Below are 18,836 nucleotides of genomic sequence, written 5' to 3'. Positions count from 1 at the left end.
GCTAGAAGCCCAGTAAGTGTCTGCGGAACACCGAAGCTCCCGCCAAAGCCCAAAGCTGTGGCTCAGGCGGTACTTGCACACTCTGGCTGCTCCTCACTGGGCTTTAAGTTTGACCATGAACTAACCTCAGAGCACTCTTGCTCGTCAGAACTGCTGTTTCTGTTCAGCGGCACTGACAGTGAACATGCTGGCTGTTTTCCAGAAGGCCCCCTGAATCGTGCTCAGAACCTCTAGGCCAGAGGGACCTTGGAAATCATTCCATCCCTTATACTGCCCCTTGGCGTCATTACCTTCCGCCACCCAAGATAACAAGCAGCCTCCTCATTGTTCAAAGAGCTGCAGAGTTGCAGCCTGTTTAGATCCCTTTGGTAGTATTTTTAGTGCCGCCCACCTTCAGGGTTTAGCTGCTTTTGCAGATGAATAACCCAAATCTCTAAGTGTCAAACCGTTCTCATCTTTTTTTTTTTTTTGCCCTTTTTGGACTCAGAAGCAAAGAACTCTGACTCACGGTGACTCTTCACATAGCCGAGCTGGGTGTGCAGACCTGCTTTTATCTGATAAGAAAAACTGGGAGGTAGAGTTGGTATTCCTTATGAAAAAAAGCTCTGCAGTTATCATCATCACCACTGTTGTCATCTAATTAGAAAGAAATGTTGGAATGTTGGGAAATCAAACCTGGCAGTTTTCTATTTTATAAATGAAGAGTTAGTTGTATAGAGTTCTAGGTACCCCCACCCCAAGTTTTCCGCTCCTTTTCTTTTTCTTCCTGTACTTCCTCCTCCTCCTTTCTAGAGTGAAGAGAGGCTCCTCAACTTGCAATTTTAAAACATATTATCCTACACATGTCACTGTTCTTTTTAATAGGATCTGCCTGAACCACTCTGTGCGGAGGCCCACGTTTTTACATTATTATCTCATTGTCTATCCCGAGTGTTATAGCCTTACTACGACTTCCTAACTAATCAGCTATTTCAACTTTCATTCCATAAGCTTTATGTCTGAGTGTAATTAAATGAGCATTAAGTCCCCCTTTTTTTTTTTACTAGCAAAGCCTGAAAGTTCTGATATTACAGTAATAAGTGTGAAGTGAATTTTGAATGGCATTTATATCTGTTCATGGGCTCTAAATGTTTGATTTGCATAACTAGTTAAAATGATATCAGAGCAGCATATTGATTTAATTCCATCTTAGAAAACTGTTAATTAATAATGATAATAAATGTGTCAGTCCTTTATTATCTGCTTTGAATTGGTGATGATAGCTATATTAATACCACTTCAGTAATAGACCTCTGCTGGCTATTGTTGGCAAAGCTTTCAAGGCCTGAATCACCTGCAATCAGAATTTAGAAAATTTATTGTAGATCAGTTTTAAAAAGAACAGCCATTCCATCATATATGTAATTTTATTAACACCTACATTTTAATTTAACATTTTATTTACATAAATCATCATGATCAGAAACTTCAGGAAGGTTTTAAACAAAGACACTTTTTCATTTTTATACCCCAAGTTAAAACTTGCCTGATGGAAGGACTGGGCCCAGGATGATCCCTTTTCATGGGGTTGGCAGATCCATGGACCCCTCTTGCCGCATTTCCTCCTGGCTGGGCTGACAACTCTCTGGTTTTCCTCCTTAAGCGAGAATCTGCTGGTTCTGTTGCAACGCACAGGGGCTGTGTGCATGTAAATGGTGGGTTGCAGAGAAGAAGGGGCCATCTTTTCCCTTTCCTACTCTTTCAAGGACTATCAGTTTTGGAGGCAGGTCTCACTTCTGGTTTTTGGGAGAGATGCAAACTCCAAGACGACTTCTCTATCATTGGGTTTCAGGAAAGTGAAGATACCATAGATAGTTATCTTGCAATGGCTAGGCATTTCCCCAGACTGAGAGCTCCAAGGCCCAGTTATGTTGGGCTTCCAGAAGGGATGTCAGAGTCCCAAGAAGAAATCTTCCATGAGGGTCTTAGCGGCTTAATCACTGTCACATCTAATAGCTAGGACTATTGATGAATGTGTGATAGAAATGTTATAATTTCTCTTTGAGCCTCAGTTTCTTTATCTATAAAATGAGAGACCGGTAGGATTAAATGAGATTTCATAAATACACTCATATATACATATATTACAGTGCTTAGTACCCAGAAGACACAAAGAGAAGTTCCTTCTTTTCCTTTTCCTCTTAGGTTATGAGCACATACTTCCTACTGGCTGAATAAAGACTTGAGCAGCCTCCATCATTGGAATGAGCCGTTTTCATCACTGTTATGTCTATATCAAGGAGCCTGAGGACTTGCTTTCCCCATTTGAAGTAGGCCCCTAAGCTTACTTGGGGGTTTGCTTCTCTCCAATCCTTCATGTTTGGTTCATATCTGTGGGTATATTTGGTTGTTACTTATTGGAATCTGTATAAGATACAGTTCTTTCTTCTCGCACATCTGACCTCTTTTTACAGAACAAATTTCTAGCCGTGATACTCATTGGTTGTGATTGAAATGTGGCCCAGAGAATTTGTGACATGCCCTAGATCTCATAATCTCTTACTCTTAAGTCTGCATTCCTTGTATACCACCTGCCAGCTTCACTCAGGTAGCTCTTGGAACCTCGGTACAACCTGGAGAAAGAGCTCCACTTCTTTCTTTGGGTGCCCATGACTTTTGGTTTCTGCTTATACTCCCTTTGTATATTCAGGTTCCACCAGTCAGTGGGCCTTGTGGCGCCTTCCCTCCCCTTCCCACATGTGGCAAGAGGGGAGTCTTGGCCTTTAGAACAGTTCCCTAAGTTCCCTTTGGACTATCCCATCACCAATCCTCTCTGTTTCTTGATGGGAAAAAAAACACATCCTTTGTTTGAGCCTGTGATAGATTAGCGCAGCTTGGAAGGAGTGCTGGCTTTCCGAACTCCTGTGGGTGTGTCTCCAGCTGAATGTTCCTCTCCTGACTTTGATTTCTCTCTCAGTGAGTGGGGGTGTAATTCGCCTTGACATCGCTGGCCATCAGCGCCACACTGAAATGGGCTTTCTTTGACTCGAACTGACAGCCTTTGGCCCCTGTGACATTGTTTCCATAGATTTGCAATGAAACAGTTTTATATTTTGCAAAATAGAGTGATCTCCTCTGACTGGCATTGATGTGGTTTTCGCCATGGTCTTCTGGAGGGTAAAGCTGTTTCCATTGACCCACCCTAAACTGATTCCCCTTATTCTGGCATCTGGACACTTGCTCTTAGGTGCCTGGGCTGATAATTTTGTTTGTTTGGGTTTTAAGATCCCTTTTGGTTGTTACAATGTATTCTTTCCTTGTATGGGCCCTTCCCCTGTGATTCTATGGGCCCCAAATATTCCAAAACCTTTGCTGCCCATCAGCAACATTTACATTTCTGTTCTTCCATATTGCCTTAGCGGTCAGTATCCTAGAGCAGAGCGACCTTGGTACCCTCACTGGCAGGTTAGGTACACTGGTGCCTTCTGCACTTAGAGAGAGCTTGGGATACAGTCAGAGGGAATATCAACCTCAAGCCTTTGCCTAAGATGCGGAAATCTTTGGAGAGGATTATGAGGGAAAAGAATGGGATTGTCAGTTGGTGGTCTTTACTTTTTCAGAGAAGCTTAAATCACAATCTGGTTGTTCTCAGTGTTTTCTAAACATACTTGAAAGCAGATAAATAAGGATGTTTCATGTTTCCATCTGCAAAAGAAGAGGACACTTGTGTTATTTTTTTCCTAGGAGACTGTAACCTTTGGACTTAGAAATTTATCATGTTTATAAGCTAGCCAAGATATTGTAACTAGGTATACCTTTCCTAATAAACTCTTGGACTTATTAGAAAGTCTAACATTTATGGAAATACTTAATATTCTAAGCTTACACCCTTCAGACCATCACTCAAGTTAAGTGTTAAAATGTATTGGGGAATTTAAGAAAGATTAGATTTTCTTTTTTGCCACCACATACATCTTGAGGGGAGGGAACCAGGTTGCCTTTATCGCAGTTGTAGGGGGAGGCTGTGTTTCTTCCAGCATAGAACTGCTGAAAAGGTCCCTAAGGAGTAAGGTTTTTTTTTTTTTTTTTTTTTTTTTTTTGCTAAGAATCTTTCCTCCCGGTGTCACAGGGTCACGAGGCTGCCATCTCCACCCCCCCACCCCTCCCCAGATGTCTGGTTTGGGCTTTGCCTTGTCATTGACTCTGCTGGTGAGACTTTTGTGAACGCCATGTGAGTGTTTCTGACTGTGGCTCCTCCCTGTGGTTTGGGGGAGTCCCAGGAGAGCAGATTCCTGGCAACGGATGTGATGAGCACTGAGCATGTGTTTGAGTGGAAAGGGGATGTCAGGCTCTGGGAGGTTCTCTGAAGAAGCCTCCCAAGGCATTGAGACTATTTATGTATTTTGAAAAAATTAAATCCAAACTTCTCAAAGTAATGGCTTTTCTTTTTACGGCCTCGGTACACACATTCTTTTAGATTCTGGCCTGGCTCTTTCTCTCTGGTGGCCACAAACAATGGCCTGCCTTTCTAAATGAGGGAGAAGAATTTCCAATTTAGAGCCTGCACGTAGAAACCTGGGAATAGGAGGTAGACAGGTTGGTTGAATATTGTTAATTTTGGTTGAGGTAGGTAACCCATTATGTGGGTGTTAAAAGTTGTTACAGTAGAAGAGATTTGAGTTTAAACATCCTCTTTCATGGTGTTTGTCTGAGTGTATTTTTCCCACTCCTACCCACTCCCTGTGTGGGTTTGTATTCTTTAGCCCCAGCTGTTTGTGATATTTCACTGTCAAATACATAATTAACAATTTTGTAAGCCAAGTTTAGTGATGTTTTTACATTCATGCACTGAATGTCTTTTCTGTTTTAAGCTAGTTACATCTTCTTTATTTAATGCTGTCCCTCCAAAAAAAAAAAAATGTGTTTCCAGAAAATTTGTCATTCTAACATCTTTCCAAAGAGTGAACTGTATCAAAGTGGACTTGGGAAACTGTATCAAAGTGGATTTAAGAATACTAATGTGGGCCGTGGTGTAGAATTGCTTTGGAATTCAAAGCTAGATGTGTAGACTGAGTTGATGATGAATCCAGTTGTGAATAATTTTTTTGAACAGATGATGTCACTGGCAGTTTTATGACTGGGATTTTGACAGACTAGCATAAATTGTTGGAATATGGGTGAGAAAGCAAGTCACAGCTAAGGGTTGAGCCAATAAAATAAAACCGAGCCATTAAAAAAAATTAGGAAAGATTTGTTTAGATTTTTTTCTTTGAAAGTACTGTGGTATTCACCCACAGTGTATTTCAAGTATTCTGTTTGTTCTTTTCCAATGTTAAGAAATTTATTAATATAGATAATCACGTAGGGTCAAAGGAAAAAACCAAATCATCTTAATAGAATAAAAAATTCATTTCTGATAAAATATTCATGATAAACTAACTATACACAGAAACCTGTGATAGACTCTTTACCTCAAGTCAAAAGCCAATATTCTCCTTTGTGACCCAGTATTAGAGGAAGTCAGGGCTGAGATAAGAGTATTCCCTCTTTTATGATTTAAATTCAACACTCTTTCAAGTTTTGGAAGAGCCCACCTAGACTTTGTTTTTCACTCTTGGGCTGAATCTGACCATAAGGAATTTTATTTTGGCCAGCCCTATGTTTCAAATTTTAAAAATTCAGTTGTGAATTATTAAAGGACTGGAGGTTTCACCAAAAAAATCCTTATTTCTGGCTTCTTTTGAAAATCTGTCCAGATGAGGCCTGTACTCCTGAATCTAGCATGAGGCCAGAACAGAGTGCCAGCTGCCACCTTTAGATACACATCCACATTCTCCAGGTCATCCAGCTACTCTCCTGGCCCAATACACTCAGTTCAGTTGCCTCCCTGGCAGGGTGACCTTTGAGTTTGTAATCATTGCCTTAGTTAATGCAGTAGGATAAGAAATAGAAAACAGAGGTATAAATAATGAAAAGAAAGAGATAAAAATAATGTTATTTTTGAGTGAAGTGATTATTAATCTGGAAAACTCAACTGAAAAATTATTAAATGAATTAGAGTTATATAAAGTAGTCAAAATATATAGAAAAACCCAGATGGCAAAATAAAAAAATGAGATCTCATTTAAATTAGTATTAGTAAGGAATGCCTACAAATTAGTAAGGAATAATGAAGGATTTATATAAAAAAAAGAGAAAATATTACTGAAAAGGGCAAAAGAAGATGAGTAAATTGAAGAAAATGGTCATATTTCTAAGTAGTTTAAATTCACTAAATTGGCAGTCAAGGTGGAGGCATAGATAAATATGCCTCGCCTCCTCGAACTACTATAGAAAAAATTACAACTAGACTACAAAACAAATGTCACCGAGAATAGCCAGCAAATCGAGCTGTATGGAAGTCTGACAACCAAGGATTTGAAGAAGCCACATCATCCAGATGGGTAGGAGGGGTGGAGACATGGAGATACGTGGAGAGGCACAGAGAAGTGGAGAGATGTGGAGAGGTGCAGAGATACATGGAGATGTGGAAAGGGTGGTCCCATGTCCATGTGTGGTAGATAAAAATTGGGAGGGATACCTCGGGAGCAAGGGATCTCAGCTCTAGACCAGACCACCCAGCCCAGGGAGATAAGGCCCCATAAATTATGGCTATAAAAACAGTCAGGGTTGGGGTGGTGGAAGAAACTGCAGGATTATTTGAGACTCCTCTTAAAGGGCCCACAACAGACTTAGTACTTTCACTTCCTCTGGGATTCAGCACCAGGGCAACAGCTGGAAGGGCACCAGTGGCATACAGGGAGAAATTGAAGTGACTGGCATCAGGGCAAATTCCGGGAGACAACTTCCTTCCAGGCAAATCTCCAGAGGCCAGGTAGTGGCTTTGGCCCCTCTACCCCCACAGAGCCACAGAGAACTGATGTGGGTTGCCCCACCCTGGCAATAACCTAAGGCTCAACTCTATACAACTTACAGGTGTGCTTTTCTAACAAAATGCCATGCTACTAAGACATGGAATCAAAGTAGATCTGCCTAGTACACAGAAACAAACACAGGGAGGTCGCCAAAATCAGGAGGCAAAGACATATGGCCCAAATGAAAGAAGAGAACAAAACTCCAGAAAAAGAAGTAAATGAAATGGAGATAAGCAACCTATCAGATGCAGAGTTCAAAACATTGCTTATCAGGATGCTCAAGGAACCCACTGGGTACTTCAACAGTATAAAAAAGACCCAGGCAGAAATGAAGGTTTTCTTTATTTCATTAAGTGAAATAAAGAAAAATCTACAGGGAGCTAACAGTGGAGGGGATGAAGTTGAGAATCAAATCAACAATTTGGAACTTAAGGAAGAAGAAAAAATATTCAATCAGAACAGCAAGAAGACAAAAGAATAAAAAAAAAAAAGGATAGGCTAGGGAGCCTCTGGGACATCTTCAAATGTACCAACATCCAAATTAGGGGTGTCAGAAGTAGAAGAGAAAGAGCAGGAAATTGAAAACTTATTTGAAAAAATAATGAAAGAAAACTTACTTAATTTGGTGAAGGAAATAGGCATACAAGTCCAAGAAGCACAGAGAATCCCAAACAGCATGGATACAAAGAGGACCACACCAAGACACATTGCAATTAAAATGCCAAAGGTTAAAGATAAAGAGAGAATCTGAAGAGCAGCAAGAGAAAGTCAGATCGTTACCTACAAAGGGGTTCCCATAAGACTGTCAGCTGATTTCTCAAAAGAAACTTTGCAGGCTAGAAGGGACTGGAAAGAAGTATTCAAAGAAATAAAAAGCAAGGACGTACAACTTGGATTACTCCACCCAGCAAAGCTATCATTTAGAATGAAAGGGCAGATAAAGTGCTTCTCAGGCAGGGTAAAATGAAAGGAGTTCATCATCTCCAAGCCGTTATTACATGAAATGTTAAAGGGACTTACGTAAGAAAAAAAGATAAAAACTATGAACATTAAAATGGCAATACATTCACAACGATCAACAATTGATTCTAAAAAACAAACGAAGCAAACAACTAGAACAGGAACAGAATCATAGATATGGAGATCATTTGGAGAGTTATCAGTTGGGAGGGGGAAGGTGGAGAATGGAGGTAAAAGTGCATGAATTATGAAATAAAAATTAATAGGTACAAAGTAGACAGGGTGATGTTAAGGGTATAGGAAATGAAGTAGCCAAAGAACTTACATGCATGACCTATGGACATGAACTAAGGTGGAGGTGATTGCTGGAGGGAATGGGATAGTGAGTAGAGAGGGGCATAGGGGGAAAATCAGGGCAACTATTGTAATAGCATAATCAATAAAATGTATTTAAAAAAGCAAGCAGACCACCCCCCTGAAAAAAATTCACTAAATTTAAAACCTGTGGAAAGATAATCTTCCCAACTCCAAAGGGTTGATGAGACTCCTTTGCACTCCTTTTTGAGACATACAAGGAGTTGCTGGATTGCTTTGCTATGGGTGTCTCAGAAATTTGGACTAGTTTAGGGTAGTTCCCAGGAAATGGGAAAAGAGGAACATGGGCTCTGATGACTTTTTGCACAATGCTTCTGTTTTGTATTAGCAAACTCGGTAATTAAAAAGTGACAGTCTGGGTCTCAGCTGTCTTTAAGGAGCTCTTTGCCAGTAGTTATGATGATTTAACTTTCTTAGGTGCCAGCTTGAGGCTAGGGTGGACTGGAGCCCAGGGTATTGTGCCTGAGTGTCTGAGGGCAGATCTGGCCTTTCATGCTGGATTTAGCCTTGTTTCCTGCGTTCGCCTCTATTTAATGACTTTTGAGTAGTTGAGGTTGTCAATTGCTGGGTAGATTCTGGTTTCAAAGTCTTTCAGTTCAGTTTTCTGAGGGGTTTAAATCTATCTTTTCTCCCTGCTGGAACAGAATTCAAGGTTCTGACCTTAAGAAAAACAGGTGCCAGGTGAGCCTAATTTTTATCCATGATCAATTCCATCACCAGCACCCACAAGAAAAGAGATGAAGAATGAGTCCCACATGGAATGTTGCTGGTTTTACAATTATAGAAATTGATGAAAAAAGAGACATTTGATTTGAAGGATTAAAAGAATTGACCGTCTTGACATTTAATGGGCGGGATGCCTCAAGCTGCCTTTTCTGATTAAAATATTTATACAGAAAGTCCTAGCCCTGCGTGTTGTCAGGTTCAAGATTTTTCCTTTTTATTTCTCTTTAATGTTTCATCTGCATTGCCCTGTTATTTTATGAGAATCCCATGGGTATTGATTGTGAGTTTTTTGTGTTGCAATCTGTTTATTCATTTTGGGAAGCTGTGTCTGAAGTTGCAACGGTTAAAGCTGGAGAGGAAAGCACTTGTACTTCAAATCTGTAAGATTAGCTGATATAGAGACTATGTTATTTGAGAAATTCAAGGTTCTCAAGGACTGAAAATTTTGTACCTGAACAAATTGCATTATAATATACAGTATATCTATAAATACATTTTAATAGGTAAGCATTTATATACTTGGTTAATCTTATGTAAAAATAGAAATAATTCAAAGAGAGTATTTTTACATTCATTCGTCTACCTACCAACTTACCTGTCTTCCTTTCTAGGCTTAGGAGAAGGAGTTGAAGGAAAGGTTAAAAGGTGTACTTGTGTTATTCCTGGGAAGTAAACTTGTTGACGCTTAAGCATAAGCTTTGGGTTCAGGCTTGGGTTCACATGCCGGTGTCATCACTGAGCAGTGAGTGGCGTGATGATGGGACGTGGAGCAAATGGCTCACCACTCTAAGTCTGTTACATCAGAGTGGTGAGAATTAAAAGAGGTAATTGATTAAAACAGCACGATGCTGGCATATAGTAAGCTCTCAGTAAAATTCAAATATGATAATCTGGGCAAGAGGATTACTGGTGATTTTTAATTGCCTTTCAAATAATTTTTAGATACTGTATTAAGATTTGCTCTGATAAACTTGTAAGTATAATTTAAAAAATTGATATAGTGATTGTTAAAAACTGATTTAAGTGATAAAAATCCAGTAAGAGCCCGTTAGCCCTGCTGTGTCTCTGGTGATCACCCACAGCACAGCCTTCACCACATGCCATTTGGCCTCTCTGAGGTGTCACCCAACACACACAGTCCACCCGGAGTCTGGAGATCACCCTTTGTCCCAAGACTAGAGTCTGCAGAGCTGTTTTTTTAACTTTTTTATTGGGGACCCATCAAACATCCCAGCAATCTAAACGCTAAACAAACAGAAAATAGCCAACCAACTAGAAACAGTTAAATGAAGAGGCAGTATCTGTCTAATTAATCCATTGGGCATTTATGCTACATTTTAGTTTTATTTGCAATAATTCATTTACTTTTCACCAGTGGAACTATTATGCATATTAAACAGAGAGGAGGCACATTCTGAGTTAAGTACTCTAAGGTTCTATAGGAAGAAAGTGGTCTAGTGGAGATTTGAACTTTGACTTTAGGGTTTGTAAAGTTAACTAGTAGACAGTACAGCTTCTCTTTCTTTTGGCGTTGGGACCAAGACATACTGATTCAGTCCCTTTTTTGTATGGCTATAACTTTTTTACCCTGCACTGTATCAGTTAAATATTGTGAACATTATCTCTGGTCAGAGAACGTTGTCATGTTGCAGGAAGCCAGATATGCTTTATTTGGGAGCCATTAATAGTAAATAAGCGGGAGATGGAGACAGAGAGAGAGAAGAGGGAGGAAGATGAAGAGGAGCAGAATCAATAGTACAGAGAAGGGATATAGTGCAGAGAGGGCCATGGAGAACATTATTTGCTTTAGGAAATTAGTCTCTTAATTGTCATCCTCCTACAAGGCATGTCTAACGTGCCCCAATAGTTCTGTAGTTTTCTCAGATTGCTGCACCAGGATCCTGAGCTGTAGAGATGTTGAGCCTTCCTGTGAACATGTTGTGAAGAGAAAATTTGAACCACTGTGTTCCTAAGCTTTCAGAGGACACAGGTCTTTTTAACTTTATTTTACATTGAGGAAGGCAGTGCCTGTCACACACTGATTTGTCCCTCCCCTCTGGGTGTCAGCTGTCTTCCTAATAGTCAGTTGCCCGGTGTGGAGTGTGGCATTGTTAACCATCAGGGGTGACCAGCCTGTCAGCCCGTCTGGCTGGAGCCCTGGGTGCTGGAAACGCCTGACGGCAACCCCATTTGCATCCTGTGTAGGGAGCACCACGTCCTCTCTCATTAAGGGAAGAACTATCCAAAAACATCCGCAATCTGCCAGCTGGAGACTCCCCTGTAACTTCTTCTAGATCCCATACATTAGGGCAGCATCAAAAGTGGTAGTGTCCAAATCCTTCCTTATTTTACAACCTTTAAAACTGTCTTTTGCAAGTAAGATTTTTTCCCCACAGAGCCCCAGGAGAGGAAACAGATCAAAGAGAAGTTGTTCTGGTTAAAGAATGAGTGGGAAGCTTGAATCCCACCTATTTTGCCCAAGGAATACTGCTATGTAATGCTAGGGTTCCTAGGAACACAGTTTGAGAACTACTGTTTGTGACAGAAAGCTGTTTTAGTGGTATAGGATTTCTCGTGTGTGTGTGTGTGTGTGTGTGTGTGTGTGTGTGTGTGTGTGTGAGCATGCATGCATGCATGCGCTTTAACCGGGTGACTTCTATAGTTTGCTTGCCAAGCTTCCTTCTCAAAAGGCTTTCTGAGTAATAGGCAAAGGGTTAAGAATATCAGCAAAAATTAAACCAAGACCGGTCAGGACAATTTGTAAAAGCTGTGTTCCAAATGGCTTCGGAGAAGGGAATGTGACATTGTGTAATGACTTCTTTGAAAATTTGTTTGTAACTTTTTCCCCCCTTTCTCCATCTCTATTCTTTCTTTTCTTCTTTATTCCCCCACCCCATTTCTGATTTGATGAAACTGTTTGTGATGTCCAGCATGTATTTTACTGTTCACTGTGTGCTGTACTTCAGCAATTTATAACTATGATCAATGTTGTGACCTTAGGGAAATTGCTTATATAATTATAGAAAGTTTACAGTCGTAAGACAAGGAATGGGGAAAATATATCACTGTAAAATATAAATATGTTTAAATTACATTTAGGATTTGGAATAGTTCCTTGCTTGTGTTTTACAGAGTAATCTGTGATTTAAATCAGGTTTAGTTGTGTTTTTTTCCCCCCTAAATTGGGTATTATAAATCAAGAGTAGATGCTGGATATAGCACACAAGAGGATTTCTTATACATTTTAATGTTGCATAAGTAAGAAATACCAGTAGTTCAGCAGTAAAATTGCAAATGTAAGCAAAAGTGAAGATTTTTCCAAATTTAACTAGGTTGCATTTGTTTAGTAAACTCTAGCAATAATTTACTGTTTTATTACGTTTGCCTTTGAGATCTGGGCTGACTTTTTTGTTCCCTTCCTTAAGAAAGAAAAGGGAGGTACGTTACTGTAATTGTTTGAAGCTAGGGAGAAAGATGAGAGTACCATTTCGCTTTCTCCACCTGTGAAACATAAACTTAAAACAAGAAGAAGGCGGGAGGATAGAAGACTTACAAGGAGTAAATACATTTGTGGATATATCGGCTGCACAAGTAGGGCATGTTTTTGGTAGGGTCGGGGTTTCCATTATGCCGTCTGTGGTAAGACCCAGTGTTCTTGTGCACAAGGAAGTGAAGTAATGTTAGGCCCAGCGGCTGGCCAGGGTGGAGACGGGCAGGAAAATGTACATAGTGCAGTGCGATTGTGAATGGCAACATGTCTTTCTTCAGGCTCTTTTAGGGTTTCTGAAAGACAGGTAGGTTTCATCCAAGACAATCTCTGTTATGTCCAGATGGGTGAATTTCAGTGTGTGAGGAGGTTCCAAGGGCTCCAGAACTGATGCTGGCACTGGAGGGAAGTTGGGCAGAAGGAAGGACTTGCTCGGCGACGTGGCTTGGTGTGCTGGGTTCCTGCCGTGCTGATTGTCACCCACTGCCCCTCCTTTTGCCACATGCTTCAGATGGTTAACATGGACCCCAGCTTAGTCTAACTGTGGTTTGAGAGAAGTGAACTCTGGGATTGGGTTGGATGATGTTGATTAATAGGAGTGAGAGGGTGAGAGACTCCAGGGCCAAGCAGTAGGTCCATCTTGGTGGCATCTGATGTTGATTGGCTTTGTCCTGCGCGGCTGCGCTCGGAGAGCGGACATTAAGATTAAGTGATGCTGTCGTGTTGAGGAGCACGGCACTGCATCATTCTGGGAAGAGACAGCTGGGGTGGTTAATCCTTCATCACCAAGGGAGCACTGCCAGCGGAAAGATATACAGCCAAAGATAACCCTCCATAACTTGTGCTAAAGATCAGAAAACTTTGAATTCACATCCATCTGCTTAGTCTGGGGTGAAGATGAAAGATAGGCAGAATAGGAAATAAAAAACTCCTGAGGGATTAATCTTTGGCACGGTATGTAGCCCACAGAGTGAGCAGGCGGGAGAGAAACTTTTACGTGATGTTTAAAAGGGAATTAAATGTACCTGATTTCACAGCATCATTTTAAAGTAAAATTAAGTGGTACACACTCTCATCTTTCTGTCATGCTGCTATCATTTTATTGCAAAATGCTGTTTCCCCCCTTTAGACTTTCTCTGGATGTTTTTTTAAAGGAGGTTCTCTTAATTCTGTACTTACAGAAAGGCATGCAGGTAGGGAATGCTGGAAATACCTCATCAATAGATAGAAGAGCTTTTCGTTTTCTTCTCTGCCTGTGTGACTTTAGGATGTTCACAAAATCTGACTGTTTGCCTGCATGTCTGCGAATCTGTGGCTGAACGTGCATCTGAAATTCTCTTGCTATGAATATGTCTGAACAGCTGCAATGATTTTATATATCACGTGTAATCGAATTATGCATTGTTGTCATACCAAAGTGATGTGCAGGGGGAAAATAAATCAGAGAGGGAAATAAATTAGAGGCCCCTCTCACATCTGCAGCCACTCTGTTAGCACATCGGTCAGGCCTGGGAATGTCTGGTGCAAGGTGAGAATGTTGGGGAGAGCAAAGCTACATGCTCTGTCCTCAAGCGACTTTGTGTCTTGAGTTCAAAGGGAAGCTTTGTTATTGTTGGTTTTTTGTTTTTACCCTTTAAGGGATATTTTTGTCCATTCCCCTTTCCAGTTTGGTATTTGAGAGTCTGAGTGGGGCGTTCTTAATTTGGGGCCTGGACCATGTGCACTGATATGCAGAGGGAAAAGAGTTTTCTTCTGGGCTCAGCATCTCCTGGGCCTTACTGCACTGCAACCGTTATTAGGGCCCCAGTGGAGGGGATGTGAGGCAGCAGAACACAAACAATCAAGGAAACAAAACAAGGAGGTTGGGGTGAAAAGATATGTGGGTAAGTTCCTGCTGCGCTCTGTGAATTTGGATGAATCCCTTTCTCTCTCTGAGTATGTTACAATTGAAAAACTAAGATCGAGAAAAAGGAGCTGAATTGCCTAAGGGGGAAGAAAGTGTCAGCTTACCCTTGGGAGGCTAAGGAGAGAAAGATGAATGAAGTTTTATATTTTTGGTTAGATGATGGGGGGAGAAGCCATCAGTTCTCTGATCTGCTGGAGAAGACCCGCATGGTAAGTTTATATCTCACATTGCCCGGGATGGTTTTGATTTTGAAAATGCAAATCATGTATTAATTTGTGTATATGTCAGTATGTAACATATATGTACCTTTATTATTACAGTTAAGTTTTTAAAAGATTGTTTTAAAGTTATTTTTAGTTTATTAGAAAGTTTATTTTGAAGTAGGTTTTTGTTTTTCATAAAAGCAATTCCTAAAATGAATAAGTACAATTTAATTTTTCTGACTTTATAAGACTTCATTTAAATAAATCTACCAAAAGAAAAAAAACCTCTTTTGTCAGACCATGAGGTTCAATTCTGGATCCAGGAAAATGTCATGGCAAATTTGGGAGAAAATATAGTGATTTCATAATTCCTGGTGTACCAGGCTTGGGGTGGTGGTTGTCATTTACCTCCAAGGAGGAGCTGACTCCATGGTCTCTCTTCTTGAAAGACCATTTACATTGGGTTTTCTTGACTGATAAGCTAGTGAAGAAAGCGAGATTCTCGGCAGGTTCATTCGCCGGAAGAGAAGAGGGTGCATCTGAAAGCGTGCCACCATGTGGAGGGTCAGGTGGGAGGACATGGAAAGAAGAGTAAGACTCAAATGTAACATCATCATCTCTCTTTGAATCTCAGTCTCAAGTGCTAAGCTTGCTCAGCCTAGACATTGCCCCGTGGGATTCATCTGAGTATCCAGACTTGAGTCACTGATCCCTATGGCCAGAGGACCAGGCCAGGGCATTGCTGATAATTCTCCAAGCTGGAAGTAAATGGAATTTGTGGGATATGTAATATAAGAGTCTTGGTTTGGGGCAATGATTGCTTTTCAGGGAATTTTATACTTGTGGGGAAAAAATCATTGGGCCAGTGAATGTCAGTGATGGCTGCATGGCACATATATATTTTTTCTATTTGGATGCCCAGATACCCAGCCTTTGCAGTTCCTGGTGAAAGTATGTTTTCCACTGGCTGGTATTTTGGGAGATTTGAGTAGCCTCAAGGGCAGCAGAAACCTCTGTTTATCACCTGTGCATATGAGGGGATTTTGGCCAAACTGTTCTCAGTTCCTACATTATTTACTGGTATAGTAAGTTAGTATGTGTGTGGCACAGGTGTACTTTGCTTTATGCAAAAGTCTCAGCAGAAGAGCATAAAGGAAAACACTCTAAACCTAGAATCAGCGGACCTGCGTTTGGTTTTAACTTGGCCTTTGCCTCTCCAGGTTTATCAATGTTTCTCTTATTTGTTACTGCATTATCTTAAAGCCTAGAGACTTGAAACAACCATTTTTTTTTTTATGTGCCTGGAGTCTATGGGTTAGGGATTCAGACAGGACACAGTGGAGCATGTTGTCTGTGGTCCACAAGCCTGGAGCATTCGCTGAAATCATCTGAAAGCTCATTCACACACACTTGTGGCCTCTGGGCTAGGATGACATGAAGACCAGAACTGCTGACAGGAGCCCTCATACTTGGCCTTCCCATGCAGCCTGGCTTCCTCAGAGTATGGCTGCCTCAGGGGGTTTCTTATATGGTGGCTTAGGGCTCCAGGCATACCTAAGTGTTTCAAGTCACAAGATGGAAACTGCATCTCATTTATGACCTAGCTTCAGAAGTCCCACAATGTAACTTCCATGTACTCTGTGAAATAACAGAAGCTTGCCTAAATCCAGAGGGGGGCGAATTAGTCTACCTCTTGATGAGAAAATAGCACGGCCACATTCTAGAAGAGCATTTTGGATGGGAGCGATGTTGTAGCCATCTTTGGAACATAAGCCACACCCAGGTTTCTTTTCTGTGAATGATGGAAAATGGGTCAGGGCTAGAATTACTTGCTAAGACCTCTGCCAGCATTAAAATTACATGATTCTTCAAAGTCCAGAGTGTTAACCATTACAATTGTACTTGAACAACAATAAAAAAATATAATTAAAAAATAAAATTATGTGATTCTTTTAGATGAAAATCCAGTTTTCTTTTAAAAATGGTAACTTACAAAGTGATGGTTGGCCTTCTTAGAAGTCTACTTTAGGATATGTTTAAATAGATTGGTGCCTGAGTATAATCTAAGAATAATCTTGTATGCAGTGTGAAAGACACTGATATGAGGGATATGCAGTTCCTGTTTTATTTTTTCCCTAAGTTATTTTAATTAAATTTTATGTTGCAGTGATTCCTTTTTAGTCCAACTTTATTTCTCGTGATTTGAGAGTAATTAGGTGGCATGCTGGTATCTCACCAGGATTGCCGTGAATGTTAATTTGGACATGAGTTAAATGTTTGACATGGAGGATTAAGGACTCAAATGTACTTGGGGATCTGGACAGTGATTAGATTTTGAAGTGTGACCACTGAACACTTGTGGCTCATCCTTTTCTCCCAACACAGGGATTAGAATAGAAAGGATGGTGGACTTCTGGAGGAAGATTTTTCCTTGCTGGGGAGAAGGTTAAATTGTCAGCTCTGGGAGAGGTACAGATCTGATATCAGAAAAGAGGTCTGAAGGAGGGTGACCATGGGACATCTGCCCCCAAGAAGGCATCACAATTAAGAATGGAAGGGGTTAATACACTGACTAATGTTTCAGCTTATAAGCACTGGCCCTTCTCTTTGTTCTGCTTTATCATACACATTCATCACATTCAACCTGGCAACCCAACCAAATAGCTATTTAAGTTGTAAAAATGAATCATAACGCAATTTCATGAACGGTGTGATATAACTGAATCTAATCACATTGTACAACGGGACCTTTGCCAGCCTGTTGTACCTGGTTCTGGGTTTCCTCAGAATGAATGAATAAACAAACAAACAAATGGGCTCCATTAAATAGAATAACAGTAAGGTAACTGGGCCAGTTGGGTTGTGGCTTCAGGGAAGGAATCATCCAGGTATATCATACTGGACCATGGTGCTTTTCCAAGCTAGCTCACCCCTGAAAGCTCTGCAAATCATGTTGGCCATCTTCTGTCCTCTTCACATGGCCAGCCAGTTCCCTAGTTTATTCAGTGAATGGTGGGATGTAAACCTCATAAGTGAGAACTACAAATAAGGGCTCTACCCCCGTTCAGCTTCACATACCAGTAATTCCATGGCTTGCTTACTTTGTATTGACCAAAAAGATGAATGGACACAAAGTCTGCACCCCGAGGCCAATCTAAATAATGGTGCCTACTCATGCATCAAACATCTTTCTAGATGCTTTTTAATGTGTTTCCATTAGGCTGTTAAAGGTAAAGCTTGAACTGTAAGTACTATTATCACCATTGTTATAGGTAAGGAAATGGAAGCTCAGAGAGGTCAAATAATTTATTCAAGGTTGCCCAGCTAATAAATGTTAGGGCAGAGATTTCAACTACTTAGTGGTAAAAGAGGCCAGAAGAGGAGGGTAGGCTGGTGGGAGAAAGGTTCAGGATTGGCAAAACTAGGCTTACAGTTGTGAGTATGTGAAGCTCAGAGTTAATAAAACTATTTTAATAATCATAACCTACATATTTTCCATATGAACAACTGTAAACCTCCTTTTGCCCACTCCATCCACCCCAGGAGCTTCAAACAACCTAGTGGTGAAGGTACCCAAGTGGACTTGATCCTGTGGGTCACAAAGAGGCATGGGCTGAGGAATGACAATAGTACAGCTTGACTGAAGGGGTGGAAGCAGGTAGGAGAGACCTGCATGGAACTCAGTGTCTTCCTCTTGCAGGATGTAAGAAAGGCTTGGACCAAAGCACTGGACAGTAAAGCAGCGAGATGAGGTTGAACTAGAGAAATACAGCTGGGGTAGAATCAGCTCCTTGTAAGAGAGTCTCTGCTTTGCCATCCTTCCCAGTACCAACAACAACTTGTATTTATTCCCTCTCGCCTTTCTTCCCACTCTTCCCGGCCCTCTCCTCCCATTCATCACTTTCCCTTTTTCTTTGTTTCTGCCTCCTTTTAATTTTTCTTTTGTTTCCTTTCTCATTTTTCTTCCCTCTCCTTCACTGCCCTGGTGTTTTCTTTACTCTCTCCACTCCTAAACATTTTATAGTCCACCCTCACCCCCATTCCTTCTTGATCTCCTCTGCTCCCCCACATCCTTTCCCAATGGACTATATGCATGCATGTATGTATATATATGCATGTGTGTGTAGATATATGTGTGTATATATGTATACACACACAACCATATATAATCTGTTTTTGTGTTGGTTGTGTCAGCATATTTTAGACTGCTGGGCTTTGCATGTTTTGCAGCTGGTTTTGATGCAGTTGTCAGATGGTGATGGATGACTATCATCATTTAAAGTGTA

At 40.7% G+C, this 18,836-nt stretch overlaps 1 protein-coding gene across 1 annotated transcript in view; it reads left to right on the top strand.

Moving 5' to 3' along the window:
• LRMDA (leucine rich melanocyte differentiation associated) overlaps positions 1-18,836 on the top strand; it is a 1,077,594-nt gene that overhangs the window by 198,946 nt on the left and 859,812 nt on the right. The gene's annotated exons all lie outside the window — the stretch shown is intronic.

Source organism: Pteronotus mesoamericanus, unplaced genomic scaffold (assembly GCF_021234165.1).
Source record: "Pteronotus mesoamericanus isolate MK-2021 breed Mesoamerican mustached bat unplaced genomic scaffold, CSHL_Meso_final contig_24, whole genome shotgun sequence".
NCBI classification, from domain to species: Eukaryota; Metazoa; Chordata; class Mammalia; order Chiroptera; family Mormoopidae; genus Pteronotus; species Pteronotus mesoamericanus.
Note: the sequence above shows the minus strand (reverse complement) of the source record. Positions and strands in the feature narration are given on the sequence as shown.